The sequence below is a fragment of the Dioscorea cayenensis genome, chromosome 12 (assembly GCF_009730915.1).
Source record: "Dioscorea cayenensis subsp. rotundata cultivar TDr96_F1 chromosome 12, TDr96_F1_v2_PseudoChromosome.rev07_lg8_w22 25.fasta, whole genome shotgun sequence".
NCBI classification, from domain to species: Eukaryota; Viridiplantae; Streptophyta; class Magnoliopsida; order Dioscoreales; family Dioscoreaceae; genus Dioscorea; species Dioscorea cayenensis.
The window spans coordinates 6,378,927-6,396,485 of NC_052482.1; the positions used below are offsets into that span (position 1 = coordinate 6,378,927).

Below are 17,559 nucleotides of genomic sequence, written 5' to 3' on the forward strand. Positions count from 1 at the left end.
CTTAAGCACACGGTCCCGGTGGAGAAATCGCTTAGTTCCAATACCTCACACTGGGTAAAGTTGCATGTAGTTCTAGGAAAACCAAGTGATAAACCCTCTTCCTATGTATAGACCTAACCCTTTGGTACAAGCGAAAGACCCCTAGTCATATCTAAGCACCAGACACTAGACTCCTTTCAACGCTTCACTCTGTTGCTCATGTAACTAAGCACTAGTGGAGTTCATCCTCTAGAACTTCACTCTATTGTGTCTGCCAAGAACTCAAGGAAATGGAGGTAGGATAAATCACACCAAAGGGGAAAAGGGATACTCCGCTACCTCTCGACTCACCCTCTCAACCCTCGTAGTGTGTCAATCATCTACAATGGTTACCAAGATGGACTCTCAATCCTAGTATCACTCTAGGGTAGAAAACATTCGACAAGCACTCAAGATTGAAAATCAATTGAAACATCAATTAAGGAAAGAATAATAAAAGATCAATGAAACAATAACATCCTAGGGTTTACAAAATCCAAGTAACCACTAGGGGGTTTAGCTTTCCATGGAGCACAATACAATCAATAATGAAATCAAAAGTAAAAACAAGTGTTCCATAAGAAAACCCCCTCGGTAGTCATGTCGATGGTCTTGTGGAGTAACCATGTCTTCTCCAAAGGTCCCCTTGTCCGACCTAGGGCACACCTCGCCGGATCGATGCCGATGAAAGGTCCCCCAATAATCTTCTTCCAAGCGAATCGTGGTGTTGAATCCCTCAAACCAGTCCAAACACTTGGCAAAAGCCTCTCCAAACCTTAACCGACAGTTTCCCAAATGATGAAGAAAAGTGGAAGAGAAAAGGGGAAAAAGTTCCCTAAAATCATGCTGAATCGCGCTTAAATAGGTCTAGAATCAGGAATCCACACCCCCTATGTATTCTTCCCACAGGCCTGTTGAATTTCCACACGGGCATGGGGAATTCCCACACGCCCGTGTGGATTCTCTGGAAATCTGTTTTGTGGCCAGCTGTGAGGAGGAACTGCTACAATACTTTACTACAGTGATATGCTATAATACCCTGCTACAGTACTTTGCCAAAAGACTCCTAATTCAACACTTTTCATCGAGGTAATATAAACAGTCACACCTTTATGCCGTAGATCGCAACTTTTCTTTAATCAAAAGCTTCATTAGTGAAGATCTTGCTATCATTGCAAAAGTCAGGATACGCGAATATGACTGCCTTCGTGCCCCTTCGACTCTTTGTAATAGCTTGAGTACACGGAGGTTGGCACACATTCACACATCATAAGACCCCACTTGTGCCTTCGCATTTGTTCCTTCCAAGATTCCACCAATTAGTGTGCTAACAATCTACTTTTGGCTTCTTTTCTCAATACTTAGCTTCATAACCCTACATGCATAAAAGTAACACAAATGCACAAGTATTAGTGCTAAAACCTGATAAAATTAATGCTCATCATAAGGAAAGAACACTTCGCATTCTTATCACACAAGCACTTATCAAGAACATAAATAATTAGCCTATTAATTAAGTGAAAAGGAAGTAATAGGAGTATCTCACCGTTCCTAGGGAAATACGACCGTCGTAGTGACCCACAAGGTAATACTTGATGACCCGTACACTTGCGGCATTCACGTACTCATTGTAATATTATTTGCATACATATTCACACACCTCATAAGTATCTATCAACAATCCATGTGCAATACATCATAATGTCCATGATTAGGACAAACATCATACATCTAGAATGGACACCATTTTCATATCCATAAATATCAAAAGTATGAGCACGACGGGGCTAAGGCTCCTGATCATTATCATCAAAACCACATCAAATATATATACATAGTTATAGAAATGAATACTTCAAACCAAGTTTTTCATATTTGAAAGTCTAACCAATAAAATCCATTGTTCAACGTCCCATATTAACCATGTTTACAAAATCAACCTCATTCAAAAATCATTTAATTCCACAAATACAAGTAAAATCATATTCAAAATACCAAAAATATAATCATACTAGCAAAGGGGTCTCATAACTATTTTTCTAGAGTATATTTTGAGGACATTGATCATAACTTTCGATTACATTGCACATATCTTTGAAAATGTAATACATTTCATCAAAAGAATCATGACTTTTAGCCTAATTAAAACCTAATCCATATTTATGATCACTTTAGCTTCATGATAAGTGCTTGTGCGATAAGAATACAAAGTGTTGTTTCCTTGTGTTGAGCATTACTTTTCTCAGGTTTTAAAGCTAATATGTGTGTAGTTACATTACTTTCATGCAGGTAGGGTTGTGAGGCCGAATATTAAAGAAAAAAGCCAATGTGGGTTGTAAATACACCAATTTGGAGGAAATCTTGCTAAGGTTCAAACGCGAAGACATAGGTCGGGTTCGAGATGCGGGAATGTGTGCCAACCTCCTCGTATTCAAGTTAGTATAACCATTTGAAGGGGCACAAGGGCAGTCACATTCAAGCATTTTGACTTGTCCATATAGAACAAGATCTCCACCAACATGTTTGTAATTGAAGAAGCAAAATGATCCATGACGTAAACGTGTGCCCGTTTGCATTACCTCGATGAAAGCATGGATTCGGGAGTATTTTGGGTCGGTATTGTAGTAGGGTACTATACAAAAACTGTAGCAAGAATAATGTACCAGCACTGTTCACAGCCGGCCGAGAAAACAGGAAAATAGAGAATCCACACAGGCGTGTGGAACTTCCACATGCCCGTGTGAAAAATCCACAGGGGCTCCCACACAGGCGTGTGAAATCCTGATTGTAGAACTTTAAAAGCCGATTTCATCCCCGATTTCATCATTCTTTTCTCCATCTTTTCCCCAACTTGGGAGAGGGTTGCGACTAAGGTTTTGAGAGGTATTGGCTAGGGCTTTGGAGAGCTTCTACAGCTCTAACATCGCGCGCCATTTGGAAGATGGTTAGTGGGAGAGCTTTCGTCGGCACCAATCCAGCGAGGTGTATCCTAGGCCGGACAAAGGGACCCTTGCGACAAGTAGAGGACTCTCCAAAAGACCATCGCCATGACTAATGAGGGGGTTTTCTATGGATGCTTTGTTTTTACATTCAATTTTATTGATTGTATCTAGCTCCATGGAGAGCTAAACCCCTAGTGGGTACTTCAGTATTTTTGAACCCTAGGATGTATTCGTTTTATTGAATCTCTTTATTATGCTTTCAATTAATTGATGTTTATTGTGAGTTCCAATCTTGTATGTTTGATTGTATGAATACTCCCTCAGAGTGACACTAGGGTTGAGAGTTCTTCTTGGTAACTCTTGTGAGTGAGTGGCACACCATGAGAGTTAGACAAAACTAGATTGGAGAGGGTTGAGAGGGTGAGTCGAGAGATAGCGGAGCGTCCCCTTTCCCCTCTGGTATGATCTATCCTACCTCCACATTCCAAGAGTTCTTTTCGGTCATTGTAGAATGAATGGGCTAAGGGATGACCTTCCGCTGGGGCTTAGTTGCGAGTGCAATGGAGTGAAGCGTTGAAGTGATTTTAACATATAAGGCTTAATTGTGGCTAGGGATCTTTCACCTGGACCAAAGGGTTAGGTCTATACATAGGAATAGGATTTATCATTTGGAGTCCCTAAAGCTCATTGCAATTCTATATTGGTGCGAGGTGTTGAGATTATTTGATTTCTCCTCCGGGACATGTATAGAGTTAGGCATTGTTGACCTTAGATTTGGGACTATATGATAAATGCTTGAGTAGACAAATTTTTTATATATGTTTTACATGCATTGAGCATCATTTTTACTATGGTTTATGTCTCATATTGTGTATTTGGCGTTCTTTTATGCATATAGGGTGTGAATGCCTTGAAGAGTAAAAAGGAAGCAAAGATGGGCTGTAAAGACATAATGTTGGGAGTTCTTGCTCAATTCAAGGACCAAGACACGAGAGGAGTTTATAAACGTGGAGATGTGTGCCAACTTCCAAGAAGATTCAAGTCAATTCACTAGTTGGAAGGGCACAAAGGCAGCCACATCTTCATGTTTCTTCTCTTTGTGAAGATTGCAAGACCTCTCAAAGATACATTGATGAAGAAAAAATTTATAGCCTACCACATGGAGGTGTGCCCGGACATGTGGCCTCAAGAGAAGAGTGATCGGACCGCGTTTTGTGAAAAGTATTGTAGTAAAATTACTGTAGCACCATTGGATCAAAATTACTGTTCACGCGCCCGCGTGGAAATTCCACGCGCCCGCGTGAAAATTTCTGCAGCCCACGCGGCCGCGTGGAAAATCCACACGGGCGCGTGAGGGCACGTGACAGACGCGATCTAAGGCCTATAAATAGCCGTTTTGTTCTATTCTTTCTCATCTTTTGTGCGGCTCTTGAGGGGTGAGACGGCTAGGGTTTGGAGAGGAGGTCTTTGTGCCTTTGGAGGCGCTTCGTTACCAACTTTGATCGATTCCTCCTCCGTCATAGCATCAAGGAAGCCACCGGTGAACCTAGTTTCGGAGTATGTACTTCAAGACGTCGAAGCTCTCCATCAAGGCCATCAGTTCATATATAAGGTGGTTTATTTCTATGGTTTTAATGTACTTTCATTCATTGATGGTGTGTTTTGTATGTTGCTCCATGGAGAGCTAAAACCCTAGAGGGTTTTTGGGATTGTGAACCCTAGGATTCTCATCTTTTGTGGATTTGCTTAGTGTTTCTATTTAATCCGAGTTTGATTAAGTTTTAATCTTGTATTCTCATTGCTTGCTTGTTTAATTAATCCTTGTGGTTGATTGGATTTGCATGATTTGTTACTTTAATGTGAGAGAGGTCTCCATTAGAGTTAGAACTTCAAGGTTCAAGAGGGTTGAGAGGGTGAGTCATGAGATAGTGGAGTGTCCCCTCTCCCTTCCGATTGAGTGTATTCTATCTCCGTTCCTTAAGCTCTATGCAACCATATTTGGTGTGAGGCGTGAGATTGAGAGATTTCTCCACCGGGACCTTGTAGGGGGTTAGGATCCTTCGGCGGGAATTAGGGTTGGATCAATCTTTAGGAATCGGATACAACTCTTGGAATCCCTAGAGTGCTTTGCAGTCATATGTGGTGTGAGGTTTTGAGATTGAGCGATTTCTCCACCGGGACCTCGTAGGGGACTAGTATCGGTGATCGGGAGGCCGGATCCGATTATATTTGGATTTCTACGACTTAACTTACTCATCATAGAAACACTTTGCTTATTCGGTACCTAATACCTGAATCCTATGGGGAGCATTGCCCGAATACCCCACTTTTACTGATTGAGATCTCCATCCATTTAACCCTTGCATATTTGTCTCCGGTATTTATTTCTTCGCACATTAGATCACCACACCTTTCCATTTAACATTAGGTTAGAAAGCAGAGAAGAAGTTAGTACTAGTAGCCCTGTTCCCTGTGGATTCGACTACCCACTCACCGGGGTAATTATTACTTCGACACCCGTGCACTTGCGGTTTACACGCATATTCGGACGTGTCAAGTTTTTGGCGCCATTGCCGGGGAACAGGATACTAGGAACGCTAGGACTTTGTTGCTCTAGCCACTTATCTTTTTCTTTTTTTTGTCTATTCCATACTTTCTTTTTCTTCCATCATTCTCATCGATTTTTATTTTGTTTTTATCTATTTCACTCTATCTTCTTCCACTGTTCTATTTTGTTTTATTTTGTCTTATTTACTTTTTCTTGCATGGAACTTGAATGATGATTAATCCAGTTGTAGATTTATATTTTTCAGGTTGATGCTCTCACTAGAAAAATTGATCAATTTATCAATGTTCATCAACAACACAATCCATATCGCATCAACTATCATCCAAATCAAAGGAGCTACCCAAACCTCTTGTGGGATATTGATGGACAACAATGGGAAGCACCTCAACAAGAACTTCAATGGGATGAGAAAGTTGAAGAAGATGTAGTTCGGTTGGAAAGAGTGTTACCAAGATTTATTGAGGCCACATTAAGTTGTCACGATGTCCCCATCAAAAACATTGAGCATCAATTAGGAGAGATCTTGGACATGCTTGCTAAGGAAAAAGAAGAATTTGAACAAGCAAGACAAGTATCTCCGGGACATGATGAGGCCATGAACAACATGGAAGAAATTGGGCAAATTGAGTACATTGGGGCAAAAAATGAAAAGCAAGAAATTGAATATCAATTTGAGATTTTGGATTGTGTGACTGAAGATTGTGCTTGTGAGCGAGAAAATTTTCAAGGGGATTTGCTAGTGTCATGCTCCTCTCAAGTTGAAAATACATTAGAAGAAGCAAACCCTAAGGTTATGGAACAAGCATCTTTCTTTGGGATTGATCAACTCTTACAATGCAAGAGAGAGGTTTTGGGAAGGGAAGAAGATGTGGGTAGGAGATTGAAGCCATCCAATGACCCACCTGTGCTAAGCTTGGACAATTCCCAACCCAAATTGTTTCCTTGGAGGCCAAAAGTAAGATGGTTGGACTCTCCAATTAATATTCCACCCCGACAACTAGATTCTTGGTTTAAAGGAAGTAGCTATGCAATGTCTAGTCGGGAGGAACACACTCTTTTCAAGCCTCCATAAGGTAAGGAAGAGGTACGTCAAGCTTAGTGACGTAAAACAAGTGCTTCTTGGGAGGCAACCCAAGTTTTTAATTGTTTTCTAGCTTAGATTTTTATTCTACAGTAATAAAATCATGAGTGTGTGCTTTGTTAAATTTTTATTGGTGTTGAGTTCTTCATGAAGATTTTTGGTGTTTTAGTTTAAATGTATGTGTGTGGCATGGTTTAGGATGATATTCATGTTTTTAGTTGGGAAATTGGACTTAATTTCATGTAAATATCTCTATGGATGTGTTTCTGCAGAAATTCTGCAGCCCACACAGGCGCGTGGAATTTCCACGCGCCCGTGTACAGTACCCATGCCCCCATGTGGAGTTTTCACGCCCCCATGTGGGGTAAATTGATGAAGAGGACCACTATTCACAATTTCCATTCACACATCCCTTCATCTTTCTCACACACCCACACTCCCAAACATTTTTCCTTGGTCATTAAAAAGTTTAGAGGGGTTTTGCCGGCCATTTAATCATACTTTATTCTTCAATTCACACCGGTATGCTCTCATTTTTCTAACCTTCTCCACGCCTCCATTTTTCAAACTTTATGTGGATATCTTGGTTCTTATGCATTGTTCTTCATGGAAATCACCTTAATATGCTTGAAAATACTTTTATAAGAGTTTTGGAGCGCCGTTGTGAGTCGGTATGGCTTTTTTGGCCATAACCTAGCTCTCACGCGGTCGTGTGGGATGCCCACGAGACCGCGTTGGCTGAAAATTGTGCCCAGGAAGCCCACGCGGGCGCGTGGAAAATCCACGCGACCGCATGGATCCACGCGGGCGCGTGGATTTTTCACGCGCCCGTGTGGTCTGCTTTCAGGCCAAAAATTTTCCACACGGGCGCGTAGATTTTCCACGCGCCCGTGTGGATTTATCCAGCTTGCCATTTCATGTAAATTTGCATTTCTTTGGCAGTTTTCTTGCAGGTATGCCACCAAGGACCGAAAAGTTTTGATCGTATACGATTAACCTTGGATGGGAACATTCTTTTGGCACACCAGCAACACCAGAAGACACGATGCTTGAGGCATCCCACTCATGATTCTTTAGTTTCCTTTACTTTTGTTTTCATTTTTTTTAGTTTTTATTTTATCTTTTAGAGTTTAGTTAACTTTGTGTTTTGTTTTGTTTGTGCGAGTTTGTGCTTCATGTGTTTACTTATAAGAACTCGTACATCTTTTCTATTTTGTTGAGCTTCACTGAACCCCTTATCTACGTGCAGATGGCCTTGAGAGTGATGTTGATGGTATTTTAGTCATAGACATGATCATGTGATATTGTCACATGGTCGTGTGAGCTTCACAACCCATACAACAAGCCCATGAGTTAGACTTCACCAAACAATTAATGAGGAGTTCAGGGGAGTATTGTTTTAATTGCATTCCCACACACATTATGCTTCCATTGTTATTATTTTTATTGTGCTTTCATGCGTACATTGAGGACAATGTACATCTTAAGTGTGGGGGAGGGTTCACCTTATACATGACTTTTACTTGTGTTTTCATGAGCATGCTCTTGTTGCCAATAAAGGTTCACCTTAGGGTTAAGAGTTTAATTCTTAGTTTTTGGAGGTTATAAACATGGATTTTATCATGCTCTAGTTTTCATCCAATTTTATTGAATATTTTTGTCCGATTGCTCTTTCTGCACTTTTCTCGCTCATTAGACCTATGAAAACTCTAGTTCATTATGTTTGGGACTTTAGTGTGCTAGTTTTTATTTGAAAAAAGAAAAAAAAATCATCAGAGGAAAATCAGAAAAAAATCAGAAAAATTTGAAAAAAAAAAAAAGAAATGGAAATTGTTTGTTGTTTGTACATAGGGTGTGGAAAGAGCTACCACCCATGATGTATGTAGCTACTCTCATAAGTCGGATACTTGTTATGCCCTAATGAGAGAAAGAGCTATCTCATGGGATGTGTGAAAGCTACCATCCTCGATAGAAAGAGCTACCACCTCGAAAGTGTGAAAGCCGCTCAGGAGGCATCTTGGGAAAGGGCTACCTTAGAGGTTGTGTGAAGCTACTACCTATTCTTTCTGTTTATAAATAAGTCCGATGTTAATAAGAACTTGGTAGTGGACATAGTGTTGACATGAGTTGAGTTTTTTTCACACACACACGCATTCGGATTTTATCACATTCATTTTTTTGATTGGATTGTTTGCTAGAGCATTGATTGTTTTTGTTTAGTGTTTGATCCTCTCCATGATCGTAGAATTTTTATTCTTGTACTCATTTGGTGAACCTAAGTCCAAGCACTTCTCTTTTCTTTCCATAGGTATAATGTTTAATTTTTGCTTGAGGACAAGCAAAGACTTAAGTGTGGGGAGTTTGATAAATGCTTGAGTAGACATATTTTTTTTATATGTTTTACATGCATTGAGCATCATTTTTTTACTTTGGTTTATGTCTCATATTGTGTATTTGGTGTTCTTTTTATGCATATAGGCTGTGAATGCCTTGAAGAGTAAAAAGGAAGCAAAGATGGGCTATAAAGACATAATGTTGGGAGTTCTTGTTCAATTCAAGGACCAAGACATGAGAGGAGTTTATAAACGTGGAGATGTGTGCCAACTTCCAAGAAGATTCAAGTCAATTCACTAGTTGGAAGGGCACAAAGGCAGCCACATCTTCATGTTTCTTCTCTTTGTGAAGATTGCAAGACCTCTCAAAGATACATCGATGAAGAAAAGTTTTATAGCCTATCACATGGACGTGTGCCCGGACATGTGGCCTCAAGAGAAGAGTGATCGGACTGCGTTTTGTGAAAAGTATTGAAGTAAAATTACTGTAGCATCACTGTATCAAAATTACTGTTCACGCGCCCGCATGGAAATTCCACGCGCCCGCGTGAAAATTTCTGCAGCCCACGCGGCCGCGTGGAAAATCCACACGGGCGCGTGAGGGCACGTGACAGACGCGATCTAAGGCCTATAAATAGCCGTTTTGTCCTATTCTTTCTCATCTTTTGTGCGGCTCTTGAGGGGTGAGACGGCTAGGGTTTGGAGAGGAGGTCTTTGCGCCTTTGGAGGCGCTTCGTTACCAACTTTGATCGATTCCTCCTCCGTCATAGCATCAAGGAAGCCACCGGTGAACCTAGTTTCGGAGTGGGTCCTTCAAGACGTCGAAGCTCTCCATCAAGGCCATCAGTTCATATATAAGGGGGTTTATTTCTATGGTTTTAATGTACTTTCATTCATTGATTGTGTGTTTTGTATGTTGCTCCATGGAGAGCTAAAACCCTAGAGGGTATTTGGGCTTGTGAACCCTAGGATTCTCATTTTTTGTGGATTTGCTTAGTGTTTCTATTTAATCCGAGTTTGATTAAGTTTTAATCTTGTATTCTCATTGCTTGCTTGTTTAATTAATCCTTGTGGTTGATTGGATTTGCATGATTTGTTACTTTGATGTGAGAGAGGTCTCCATTAGAGTTAGAACTTCAAGGTTCAAGAGGGTTGAGAGGGTGAGTAATGAGATAGTGGAGTGTCCCCACTCCCTTCCGATTGAGTGTATTCTATCTCCGTTCCTTAAGCTCTATGCAACCATATTTGGTGTGAGGCGTGAGATTGAGAGATTTCTCCACCGGGACCTTGTAGGGGGTTAGGATCCTTCGGCGGGAATTAGGGTTGGATCAATCTTTAGGAATCGGATACAACTCTTGGAATCCCTAGAGTGTTTTGCAGTCATATGTGGTGTGAGGTGTTGAGATTGAGCGATTTCTCCACCGGGACCTCGTAGGGGACTAGTATCGGTGATCGGGAGGCCGGATCCGATTATATTTGGATTTCCACGACTTAACTTACTCATCATAGAAACACTTTGCTTATTCGGTACCTAATACCTGAATCCTAGGGGGAGCATTGCCCCATTTAACCCTTGCATATTTGTCTCCGGTATTTATTTCTTCGCACATTAGATCACCACACCTTTCCATTTATCATTAGGTTAGAAAGCAGAGAAGAAGTTAGTATTAGTAGCCCTGTTCCCTGTGGATTCGACTACCCACTCACCGGGGTAATTATTACTTCGACACCCGTGCACTTGCGGTTTACAGGCATATTCGGACGTGTCACTATACAATAAAGGATTTTCGTGACTCAATATTGCATTAATTAGGAAGCATAATAGAGGGTTCTTGCACTTAAAACGATTGTCCTAGATGGAACAATACTCGGGTACCCCATCTTTATCGATTGCCTTACCTTCTCCTTTACTTGTGCTCTCTTTCTTGTTGTTTTTACTATTGATAATTGAGTCTTGTCACACATATCACTATTTATCTTCCACATTAGTTAAGAAACAATTTATGAGTTTTTATTCCATACTCTCTGTGGATACGATAACCACTCATCTTGGATTATTACTTCGACACCCGTGCACTTGCGGTGTACACGCATATTCGGACGTGTCAAGTTTTTATCGCCCTTGCCGGGGAGTAGGCGTATAAAGATACTTTGCACTTTGTTTTTCTTAGCTATTCATTTATTCATTCTATTTCATATTTTCTTATTCTATCATCGTTATGATTTTTGTTTCCTTTCTTTTGGTGCAGCTCCAGGTTATGACCCAAGGGAATCCCTCTATACTGATTAAAGGAGATCCAGAGCTTGAACGTACACTTAGAAGAAAAGGGAAAGAACCTGTGCAAGAACAGTCCAATCTAGCTGATTTGGAATTATAAGAATATAAAAATATGGTAGAACATAATGAGCAGCAGCGAACATTATCCGATTATGCCAGATCTTCAATATTGGGGACACAATCGAGCATTGTGCATCACCCGATTACAGCTTAGAACTTCGAGCTAAAGCCGGCATTCATCCATATGTTGCAGCAATTTGCGCAACTCAATGGTTTGGCCGATAAGGATCCAAATAGTCATATAGAGAACTTTCTCGAGGTGTGTGATATGTTGAAGATAAATGGGGTAATGGATGATGCCATCAAGTTAAGGGCCTTCCCATTTTCCTTGAAAGGGAGAGCGAAGCAGTGGCTACACTCATTACCTAGAGCATCAATTACCATATGGGAGGAGATGGTAGAAGCTTTTCTTGGCCGTTATTTCCCTCCCAAAAAATCTGCAAAGCATAGGAATGAGATCTCATCCTTTGTACAATTGGAATTGGAGTCTCTATTTGAGACGTGGGAAAGGTTCAAGGAGATCCTGAGAAAATGCACGCAACACGGATTCCCAGAGTGGATGATTGTTCAGACCTTTTACAATGGTCTAAATCTGAGTACAAGGCAACTCTTGGATGTTGCAGCAGGAGGTACCTTAGGTAGCAAGACCCCCGGTGAGGCCCGTCAATTAATTGAAGAAATGGGGTTAAACAGCTACCAATGGAATGCCAGGGAGAAGAAGAAGGTGGCCGATCTTCATGAGATAGATGTAGTGACTTCGTTGGTGGCTCAAGTGGAATCACTTAGTAAGAAGTTAGATCTTCTAACTTCGAACAAAGTAGCGGCCGTGATTACTTGCACTGGGTGTGGTGGAGGACATGCTCCCTCCGATTGCCAGATATCTATCGGTGATGCATTTTCGGTTGAAAACGTAGATTTTGTAGGTAATAGCATGAGGACTTAAGGGAACCCATCCAGCAACACCTATAATACGGGTTGGAAGAATCATCCCAATTTCTCGTGGAGCAACCAAGGTCCACAAAAAGGCCATGGGGCCACCGGGTTTCCAACAACAAGGCCCAACTGTGGAAAACAAAGTTTCAGGTTTGGGCACCCGAATGACCAATTTGGAAAAGGCTTTAACTAGGTTTGTGCAATCGTCAAATACAAGGTTTGAATCAGTTGGGGCTACACTTCGCAACCATACAGCCTCCTTACATAATCTTGAAAATCAAGTGGGGCAGATGAATTCCTTATCAGAAAGGCCACATGGGAGTTTGCCGAGCAATACCGAGACCACCCTAGAGAGCATGTGAAGGCGATCACTTTGAGAAGTGGTTGTGAGGTTGACGGTAGGCTTTCGAGTGAGAAGTCAAGTGAACACGCACTCGAGGTTATAGAGAATGAAGAGGGAACAAGCAAAGAGAAAGAGGGGGCACCTCCACCTTTCAAGCCAAGGATCCCTTACCCCTCCAGATTAAAGAATGACCAAGGGGATGAACAGTACAAGGAGTTCCTGAGTTTGTTCAAGCAACTCCACATCAATATTCCTTTTGTTGAGGCATTGGCCCAAATGCCTAAGTATGCCAAATTCTTGAAAGACTTGTTGACCAACAAGAGGAAGTTGGAGAAGAATGCTTTAGTGATCTTAGATGCGTCTTGCTCAGTAGTCTTGCAAAAGAATATGCCGAACAAGAAGAAAGACACGGGAAGCTTCATAATTCCATGTAATATCGGCAATATAGGTGAAGAAATGGCATTGGCGGATTTAAGGGCTAGCATCAACGTCATGCCATACACCTTCTTTCAAAAGCTAGGCTTGGGCAAGCCTAGACCTACTCAGACCGATCAGTGAGACATCCGAGAGGTATCATCGAGGACGTGCTTGTCAAGGTGGACAAGTACATTTTTCTGGTTGACTTCGTAGTGCTAGACATCGATGAGGATGCAGATGTACCCTTGATACTTGGGAGGCCATTTTTGCTTACTTCCAAGGCATTGATTGACATGGACGGCGGAGAGCTAACTTTAAGAGTTGGAGATGACAAGCTCACATATCGCTTTGTTGAAGCCATGCGGCATTCTCTTGATTTCGATGATACTTTGTACTTTCTAGACTCTACTGATGAGATTGTTGATGAATACATACAGGAGATGTTCAATCTGGATCCATACAAAGGCTTGTTCGACCAAAAGGAGGACAATGAAGAGATCATGATGCTTGGTTCGACGGAAGAAGTACCATCTACCCCGGGGATCTTCAAGAAGGTGCTCCGGAGATTAAAGAGGGCTAGGAGACACCACCAGAAATGCTCCAAGACTGTTGGAGACGTGCGTGAATCGAACAATTTGAGTGAACCATTTCAAGGCGGTCTCAAACCCGACAATTCACCCTCTACCCTCAAGAGATTTTGCTCATCATGTTTCCAAACCATGGGTAAGAGGGCAACTTTTATCTATGAGCCCCCGTGAGGTAAGACAAGGTACGTCAAGCTAATTGACATTAAAAAAGAGCTTCTTGGGAGGCAACCCAAGTGTTTACTGTTCTCTTAATTTGTTAGTTTAGTGTTTGTATGAATAAAGTGTTGAGTGTTGGTATCTTGATTTTTATATACTTGTGCTGCAATTTTTATCGTGGGTTCTCAAGTTCATCGTGTGTTTTCATGTGAATTTGGTGAAGTTTTGGTCGTTTGAGCTATTTCGCATGTTTTTCACTAGTATTAATTGCATATTGGGGTAGGCTCTAAGTGTGTAAGCATGTTCAGAAATTTTTTGCAGAACCTGCAGAGTTTTCTAAGTATCGAGGGAAAACACACGGGCGTGTGGAATTAACACACGCCCGTGGTTTAGTATTGTAAGCTCATCCAGAGAAGGCACAGGGGCGTGGACTCGCCCCTGTGGACGACCATGAGATCCTCGCACGCCCGTGGGTAATTTTCACATGGGCATGTGAAGTCCAGCAGAGATTGGCAGACTTTCCTGAAAGCACACAGGGGTGTGGACTCGCCCCTATGGGCGACCTTGTGAAAATCGCACGGACGTTGGCAATTTCCACAAGCCCGTGTGAATCTTTGCAGAGGAGCTCTCCCCATTCTGAGAAGACACAGGGGCGTGCGGCTACCCCTGTGAGTTGGGCTTGTGAATGCCCACACCCGTATGGAATTTCCACACTGGCGTGCGGAACACTTAGCAATTTATCTCGGATGTCCAGAGCAACCACAGGGGCGTGCAGCTAGCCCATGTATTTGCGTTCAGAGGCAGTTAGTGTTTTCCCGAGAGCACACAGGGGCGTGCACCTGCCCTTGTGAAGCTTTCTTGTAGAGCTACACGGGCGTGTGTAATTTCAACACGCCCGTCCGGATGTACAGAACTCCAAGAGGCATGAGTCCTTTTAAAAGGATTAGTGTTCCTCTTCATCCTAATATCCCCCGGTTGTCTGAGAGCACTTCTACATTGTTTCCCGACCTCATATTGCCAATTTGGAAGGATTTTACTTGGTTTTCCGGCCGTTTTCAAATCTTTCTCATCTCAAGTCGACGGTAAGCCCTATCTTTGATTTCCTTCCCAAATTCATGATTTTCATCGATGAAACTAGTCAATAATGCTTTGTTTCTTCAATTAGAATGATTATTTATTTTTTTAGAATGAAGTAAAATAGTTGTAATGGTGCATTTGTGGAGTTTAATGTGCGGCCATGCGATTGTTCATGGCCCGTGGATCCACATGGGCTTGCGGAAATTCCGCACGACCGTGTGGATTTCTGTAGCTATGTTGAATTAATTTGTTTGATCAATTCTCTTTCAATTTTTGCAGACTATGGCACCCAGGTCAAAGAAGCAAGCTGATAAGCGACCGCGAGAGTCGTCCCCCGAGTCCAAGAGCATGAGATTCACTATTCCTGAGCATCAGGCTCGTTTTGAGGATCTGTCGTGACTTCGATTTGGACAGACTCGGTTCTTAGACATGAGTATATTGAGATATTTGCATCAAGGGAATGAGTTCGCCGATGAAGTCGAGGATCTCATTTCAGTAGGTGGTTGGAGGTAGTTATTGTCGATAAGAGAGCCAGCCATCCGGGAGCTTACACTTGAGGTTTTGTCGTCGTTCGAGTTCGATAGATCATATGCGAGATTCGACGACCTCGACGTAGTTTAATTCAGAGCACTTGGAGATCACTATAGTCTAAGCATCACATAGTTTTCGGTTCGGCTTGACTTGTACGTGGAGGCATTTACAGACACTGAGGAGTACTCTCAGTTACCGACGGATTATCCTGGAGCTCTGACCCCACAGAGAGTTTACGGAGCATTATGTGGCCAGGGCTAGTATGAGCCGGGGGTGTCCAAGGCCACGTGCCTTTCCCAACCTGCGTTCCGATATCTACATGCCATCATGAGCAAGTCGGTGAATGGCCATGGTGATAGCACTGGTGTTTTGAGCCGACAGGAGCTTCTGTACTTGTATTCGATGATGCAGCGCACACCGATCTATCTATGGCACATCGTCCCTAAGTACATATGACATTAGGGATAGTATGCCAGATTGGGAGCAATCTTCTCGGGTTCATACATTACGAGATTAGCTCTGGGTATGGGTCTCTTGGGTGCGATTCGCGGGCCGAGGAGATGAGTATACCTGTGCCCCTGAGCCTAGAGACGATGAGATTGATGGGCGTGGTCCATAGGGTTCAGATAGGGGTTTATGCTCAGGTTCTACCGACCCCAGAGATAGCCGAGGAGGAGGGTGATGATGCCTATGCTTCCTAGCCTGCCCCCGAGCCTCAGTCAGCACCTATGGAGACCGAGGCACCTCAAGTGACAGAGGACCCACCCCCCGTGAACATGTCTTCACCATCTCGAGTCCCTGATCACTTTGAGAGGCTCGAGAGCACTGTGGGGGTGATACAGACAGAGATTGCAGAGGTTCGAGCAGGGATTGCCGATATTAGAGCTACGTAGGCTGGACAGTATACGGAGTTCATGGCACGTTTTGACACCTTACAGCAGATCTTAGACCGAGACGTCTGCTTGTCATTTGTTCTACGGCCGAGGACTCCTCCGGCCCCCTCAGCTCCGCCAGCATCTCCTTCACCACCTTCACCAGCACCCTTTGATCCAGCACCAGCACGAGCAGAAGATTCAGAGCACGACATCGACACTTGATTTTAATTTTCTCGTCTTTTATTTCCGCATTTTATTTTGGACTTGTATACTTAGAAAGGACTCTCCTTCTAAGTTTATTTTCATTTTGTATCTCGAGTTGTATTCATTGTCTTATCTTTTATATACTCGAGTTATTTTTATTTTTATTGAGCTTTACTGAACCCCCTCGTGCATGCGTGTAGATGGTCTTGTCATCATGGGAAATGAGACTTTGTCATGGGCATGGCCAAGGTGTTTCGGCACTTGGCGTGTGAGCTTCACGACCCGTTGGAACAACACTCCTAAGGACTTAGCTCTATCAAATGAAATACTAGGAGTTAGGGAGTATTGTTTCGATTGCTTTTTCCCACATCTGAATCTAATTGAGTTACATTATGAATGAGCTTACATGTGTACATTGGGGACAATGACAACTTAAGTGTGGGGGGAGTTTCATAGCGTACACATCTCTTTTGTACTAGTTTTGATTGATATACATGCTCACATAGCCAATGGCGGTTCACCTTAGTTTCTTTAATTGTATTCTTGAGTTTAGGAAAATTTTTAACAATGAATGTTTTCATGCTCTAGTTTTTGTTTGAATTTCTAGGAATTTTTACCCGATTGACACTTGTTGCACTACTCACCCTTTGAACCCTGTTGGAAACTAATGTTTGATGTATAAGGGACTAGTTTTAGTTTTTTCTTGTGTTAGTTCTAAAAAAATGATGAAGAAATGAAAAGAAAGAACAAAATAGTTTTGTTGTTTAGTTGTGCTTGTTGGGTGGAAAGAGCTGCCACCTATGATGTATGAAGCTACTCTCATAAGTCGAATACTAGTTATGCCCTAATGAGAGAAAGAGCTATCTCATGGGATGTGTGAAAGCTACCACCGCGGTGGAAAGAGCTACCACCTTGAAAGTGTGAAAGCCACCTTAGCGGCCGCTTTGGAAAGGGGTACCTTAGAGGATGTGTGAAGCTACTACCCTTTTTGAAATTTTGTTACCTTTTCTAGATAAATAAGTCCCTTATACGTATAACTTTGAGGAGTATACTTTGGGTCAACTTGAGTGAGTTCACACACTTACACGATTTTGGGTTTGTCGCCTTTTTGATTCAAGTTTTTAGTTAGAGCATTGATTTTTCGTATTTAGTGTT

General features: G+C 42.2%; 1 non-coding gene across 1 annotated transcript; it reads right to left on the reverse strand.

Moving 5' to 3' along the window:
* Positions 1 to 11,723: 11,723 nt before the first annotated feature.
* Positions 11,724 to 11,830, reverse strand: LOC120274228. Its single transcript, XR_005540761.1, has one exon. It is a non-coding gene; the product is annotated as a small nucleolar RNA R71 (small nucleolar RNA).
* Positions 11,831 to 17,559: the final 5,729 nt, after the last annotated feature.